Source organism: Myotis brandtii, unplaced genomic scaffold (genome assembly GCF_000412655.1).
Source record: "Myotis brandtii unplaced genomic scaffold, ASM41265v1 scaffold40, whole genome shotgun sequence".
Taxonomy (NCBI): Eukaryota; Metazoa; Chordata; class Mammalia; order Chiroptera; family Vespertilionidae; genus Myotis; species Myotis brandtii.
In genome coordinates this window covers 3,046,654-3,052,801 of record NW_005365372.1, presented here as the reverse complement: position 1 = coordinate 3,052,801, position 6,148 = coordinate 3,046,654, and positions in this window count along the sequence as shown.

The following is a 6,148-nucleotide window of genomic DNA, read 5'->3' as shown; positions in this document are numbered from 1 at the left end:
GCCTCCGTACCTCTGCACTTTACTTCCGCAGCTCCTCTGAGTCTCAGTGTGCTTTTCTCTTTCCTTCTAGTTGTAGAATTTCCACTCAGCCAGCCTTCCTGTGGTTCTGGATGATGTCTGTTTTGTCTTTTAGTTGTATTTTTGAAGTGGTTGTGCGAGGCAGCAATTTCAAGTGTTTACCTATGCCGCCATCTTGGTTTCTCCCCAAAAAGAATGAATTCTTACCATTTGAAACAGCATGGATGGACCTAGAGAGCATTATGCTAAGCGAAATAAGCCAGTCAGAGAAAGATAAGCATCACATTATCTCACTCATTTGTGAAATATAATCTATACTAATAATAGTGTGATATGCAAATTGGCTGGGGCGCCGTCACATAACGACCAGTCAGGATGGGGGCAAGGCCATGGCGGAGAGCTCTCAGCATGCCTGTGCCAGGGGTCCGAAGGGTGCGGGGAGGAAGGGAGAGCAGATAGGCAGTTAGGGTGATCAGGCCAGCAGGGGAGGGCAGTTAGGGAGATCAGGATGGCAGGGGGGAGTTAGACAGTAGTTAGGGGGATCAGGCCAGGAAGGGAGAGCAGTTAGGGGGATTAATCTGGCAGGGGGGAGCAGTTTGACAGTTAGGGGGATCAGGCCAGGAGGGGAGAGCAGTTAGGTGGATCAATCCGGCAGGGGGAGCAGTTAGACAGTTAGGGTGATCAGGTCAGGAGGGGAGAGCAGTTAGGGGCATCAGGCAGGCAGGCAGGTGAGCAGTTATTAGCCAGTGGTTCCAGATTGCAAGAGGGATCCCAGATTGGACAGGGTGAAGGCTGGGCTGAGGGATCGCCCCCCCCCACCCCTGTGTACAAATTTCATGCACCAGGCCTCTAGTGAACAACAGAGACATAGAAGCATTGAACAGACTGTCTAACCTCAGAGGGAAGGCACAGAAGGTTGGGCAGGGTGGGGTAAGAGATCAACCAAAGAACGTGTATGCATATAAGCATAACCAATGGACACAGACAATAGGAGGCTGAAGGCCTGGGCTGGTGGGTGCAGAGGACAGGAGAGGTCAATGGGGGTAAAAACAGGAACATATGTAATACTTTTAACAATAAAGAATTTTTTTAAAAAAAATCTCACTGCATTCTTATGTACTAACAATAAAATTTCATAAAAAGAAGTGAAATAAACAATTCCTTTTGCAATTGCATAAAAACTATTGAAGTACCTAGGACTAAACTTAACAATGGATGTGAAGTACCTATATACTGAAAATTACAAAGCATTATTAAAAGAGATTGAAAAAGACTCGATGAAATAGAACAATATTCTATGTTCATGGATTGGACGAATCAATATAATTAAAATGTTCCTAGTACCCAAAGCAATATACAATGAAATTTTTAAAAAGCACAAAAAATAATCATATTTTCATGGAACCACAGAAGACCCCAAATGGCCAAAGCAATCTTGAGGGAAAAAACCAAAGTGGGAGGTATCACACTTCCTGAGTTCCAATTTCAATACACAGTGATGATAATAAAAACAGCTTGATATTGGCAGAAAATAGACATACTGACCAATGGAACAGAATTGAGAGCCCAGAAATAAACCCATATGTATATGGGTAAATAATTTTCCACAAAGGAGCCAGAAACATACAATGAAAGTACTCTTAAATTTAGAGCTTTAATGATGCAACAGTAATGTTCTTGGTCTCCTGGCAACAGTACCCATGGTTCTGTGTCAAGTGAAATGAAGAGAAGGTGGGAAGATCAGTTAGTGGAGAGCTCTGAAGAAGGAAGTTGGTCTTCAGAGTAGAAGTGCTGTTAAATTTAACAAAGTGTGTTACCAAAAGACACGGTGAGAAATCCCATAGAAGGGAAGTTTTGATACTTTAGTTTCAACCATGAGTAGACATCAAAATTGACATTGAAATTGCATTTTAGTAGAAACTTACTTCGTTTAACTAAAATGTATATAATGAATTTCTTAAAAATGTGTTATTTCAGTAATAATTGTGTCTATAGTTATGGTTGTGGTAAAATTGAACTCAGTTAATGTGCTGAAAATGTATAATTTTAATATTTTAATTTATGTATTAAGTCAACAGTAATAGATGAGAAACATAATATAACTGATGTGTTCATGTAGTGTCAAGAATTATGTTTACTCACAACTCCAGGGTAAGGGAATTACAAAATCCCCCAGATTAATTAACTAACAAATTGACATCTCAATAAATAGCCTGATAATAAATGATTTTTAAAAATTTAATTTCAGACATTTCTAAAGTGTAGTACTAAAGTAAAATTCTGTACCTGACTTTTTTCTAAGGTGCCAAGTGTGCTTACCTACAACATATCAGTGAAAGAAAGTTATATCCAGGTAATCTAGTATGTTTACATGTTTATTTTTTCTATAATTCAGAGCTTCTTTTCAGGATTTTTTTCTCTTCCTGTAAAGCAGATATCAGTAACCTTATTTGTATAGTCTCTAGGTACCTTAAAAGTGAATTATATTTTATGCTAATAGAACAATTTAATATAAGTAAAGATTAGAAACAATGATCAGATAAATATATTTAATATTATTAATAATAAATTTGATGGATTTTATTAAGACAATTCTATTTTAATCAAGGCCTAATTTTTAAATTGTTTTTAAAGAATGCTATTCAGCTCTTTCCTCTTGTGAGAAGTAGATATGGAGATAGAGATATGAGGAAAAAATACAAATAACTCAATATTTCTAGCCAAATTAAGGTCAGAAGTTATTGAGCTCATGGAGGGAACCCCTCATGATAGAGTTAAGGGAAAAAGACAGTAAGAAAAGAAGCTACTTGTTTCATTAAAAAAAAAATACTGGACAGTATTTCTGGGAATGAGAGGAAATTTGTTTTCTTCATGAGAAGGGAAGGAAGGTAGTATTATTCTACTGGAGAAAGTTCCACACTAAAGAAAATGGGAAGTAGTGGAGAGATTTCCTGCCTGGGGTAGGTGGAGCCCATAAGACTTAATATTATGGACCACTGTAAGTTCTGTGAGGTCAGGTTGCCATGGATGTGGTTTATGCTACAAAGGGGATGAATCTGGGAAGAAGAGAAATCTATGGAGTGGGTGAATGGGACTAAAATGATGTGTTGGGGTAAGTCATTTCAGCACCCAGTTACCTTTGGACAGCAGAGGCTTAGCAGACTTGGCTGCCACTGGTGCAATTGCTTGCTCTTTGCTTTCTCTCTCTCTCTCTCTCTCTCTCTCTCTCTCTCTCTCTTTCTTTCCTCCCTCCCTTCCTCTTTCCTTTCCTTTCCTTTCCTTTCCTTTCCTTTCCTTTCCTTTCCTTTCCTTTCCTTTCCTTTCCTTTCCTTTCCTTTCTTCTCCTCTTATTCTTTTCTTTTAATTTTAATGTATGCATGTTTCTTTCTTTCTCTCTCTTTGACCACCCTCTTCCTTTTCTGTGTGCATACCAGCATGCTTCCTCCAAAGCCTCACTCTAGCAACACATCCCACCCACTTCCAGGCTGTTATTTGCCTGGAGAGATTCAAAGAGAGCAGCAGTTGGTAAAGTGAGTTCTTATGGCGGAGGGGGTTCAGTGAAGGGAGAGGGGAAGATATGATATGAGATATATCTATCTATCTATCTATCTATCTATCTATCTATCTATCTATATATTCTAATAAAAGAGAAGCATGCAAATTGACCGCACCTCTGCTATGCCCCCAAGCCACGCCCACCAGCCAATCAGAGCGACTATATGCAAATTAACCCAACCAAGATGGCCGCTGGCAGCCACAGAGCTGGAGCAAGCAGGAGGCATGGTTGCCCCGGCGATGGAGGAAGCCAAGCTTCCCGCCTGCCCTGGAGAGTTGTTGCCTCCGCTCAAGGCAACAAAGTTTCAATTATAGAAGATAAATGAATCCCAGATACCTGCTTCCAGCGATAGCATTACAGATGTCTTCTATTCCCCTTCTCCCCCTTAAACTTCTTAGCAAGACCATTGAAACTTTGGTCTCCTGAGCAATTGTCAACCCCTATTAATAAGCTCTGAACAAAGAAAAACAGTAAGCAGCAGAGGTAACAATCAACACAAAGGTGTGTCTAAGAGCTCTAAGGCAGGTGAGGACACCAGTCAGGGTCAATGGACTACTGAAGTAAGAGCAAGCAGGTCCATTCAGGGAAGTGCAAGCAGAGCCCTGAGACTGAAGCTCAGGAGGACACAGGAGAAAAGGCGGCCTCAGAGGCAGGCAGCAGACCAATCATTAGCCTGCTGTCTTCAGACTGGCCAGCAGCTGAGGATGTGTTAGGAAGGCCACAGACAGCCCCTCGGTGTTGCAGGAGGGGCCTGAAAGAATCAGGTTCAATATTACCCCTGGCCATGTCCCAAGACTCCATTCTATCTGATGCCCCATACTAGGAGCTTGGGCTTTTGCACATTTGTAAAACAGGGACCTCTTTTACACATGGAGTGGAGTAGAAGAGACTTTCTGTTGAGAGAGAGAGAGAGAGAGAGAGAGAGAGAGAGAGAGAGAGAGAGAGATTACAGGTGAGGCTTGCCTGACCTGCGTGGTTCAGTGGTTGAACATTGACCTATGAACCAGCAGGTCACGGTTCAATTTCTGGTGAGGGTACATGCCTGGGTTGCAGACTGGATCCCCAGTGTGGGGCATGCAGGGGGCAGCTGATTAATGATTCTCATCATTGATGTTTCTATCTCTCTCTCTCCCTTTCCCTTACTCTGAAATCAATAAAAATAACAATATTTTTAAAAGCTGAGGCTTTTTCTTGAAGTATTCTAGAGAGTTCCTACTTTCCTGCTTCTTCAGATATTATTCATGTATCATATGGAAGTTGTATATGCTGTTGGCTTTCACTCTGGAGTCCTCTTCATTCTCCACACAATCCTCAATCTCTTGAATGTTGACAGGGTTATCCACCAAGGGATAAGAGATCTGGAATGACTTGGGGAATGCTCACCTGGTTACTGAGTTTTTTGTGAGAGCCATGGTGAGCTGAACAGGGTCCAGTGCAGTGGGGATGGGGCTTTGGTCTCAATATGTAGTTTTAGTTCCCAACTTGCCCAGAAGCTTATTGCACTTCATAGTTTTCTCAATGAGGTCTCCACCAAGTCACTCCCTCTGAAGGGAAATGGAGTTCTCTCTGGCCAGCTTCTCTCTCTGAAGTTGGTGGCAGTTTGTAGAGGCAGCAACTCTTTGCATTAGGGACATGAAAACCAAAAGAAGCCTGGATTGATGGATGTTTAATTCCAATAGCTATCAACCTCTACCGGCCACTGTAAGGAGCAGAAGGGAAAAGGAAGGAGGCAGTGATGCCTGAAGCTCTCACATTTCACACTGTAAGGGATTGGCACTAATCATGAAAAGAATTGGAAGATTATTTCTTCAGAACCATGCACCCTTTTAACACTTAAAATCAACAAACAACATCCCCAGCAACACACAGAAAAAAACACACAAGACAGTGTATTTATGTAGGTTGGGGAAGAATGGGAAGAAAGTGATAAGATTTCTCTGAAATTAGGGCCTGAGGTTTAATCTGGGGGAAGGCAGTTACTTTAAGCTTCTGAGTATCACAGTTTTAAAATGAGAGTTGCAGAGAGGTTCATTAGTTTCCTGGAACTGCCATCATTAAAAACATATGAATCCAATACAGGTTTGAGATCTTTGTATAATGTAATCACATTAGGAAAATTAAACACCTTTTTCTCAAGCTTCACAATTATCTGATGTACATTTGTAAGAGGCTATAAATTTGGAAAACAAACCCATTCATTTCATGAATAGAATCCTGGACAAGTAAATCTTTGCAAATTAAAAAGTTTTGTAAATGAGCTAAATTGGAACTTTTTAAGTATCAATAGTGATGATTTGAAGAAAAATCTTCAAAATTAAATTTGAAAATGACTAATGCTAAAAGTGAACTGGTAATGAGAATTACCTGCCAAATTTTTTAATGCTATGGACTCATAATATCAACAATTAATATGGCATAAATGATACAGTGTTTTTTGATATAAGTATTGTTCTAGGACATAAGCACTATTGTCAATTATATAAAAACTAGAGGCCCGGTGCACAAAAATTTGTGCACTGGTGGTGGGGGGGGTGTCCCTCAGCCTCACTTGTGCCCTCTCACAGTCTGGGACCC